The sequence below is a fragment of the Gorilla gorilla genome, chromosome 11 (genome assembly GCF_029281585.2).
Source record: "Gorilla gorilla gorilla isolate KB3781 chromosome 11, NHGRI_mGorGor1-v2.1_pri, whole genome shotgun sequence".
In the NCBI taxonomy this organism is placed as follows: domain Eukaryota; kingdom Metazoa; phylum Chordata; class Mammalia; order Primates; family Hominidae; genus Gorilla; species Gorilla gorilla.
The window spans coordinates 72,291,279-72,291,499 of NC_073235.2; positions in this window are offsets into that span (position 1 = coordinate 72,291,279).

Consider the following 221-nt stretch of genomic DNA (forward strand, 5'->3'; position numbering starts at 1 on the left):
ATCTGAAAAAAAACCCAAAACACTTCACATGAATGGAGGGCCAAAGGAAGGGCTGGGATACAGACGCCGTCCAGAAATACTTAAAAATAAATGTTTATACTAACACAAACTAGCAGCCATTCCCCTACAACCTGGAGTACTTTTTAACCTAATCTGTTTTGGATTGAGGGCGGGACTCTAGGGTCCCTGGGAGGCCCCGGCAGCCGCGCATGCTCAGAGCA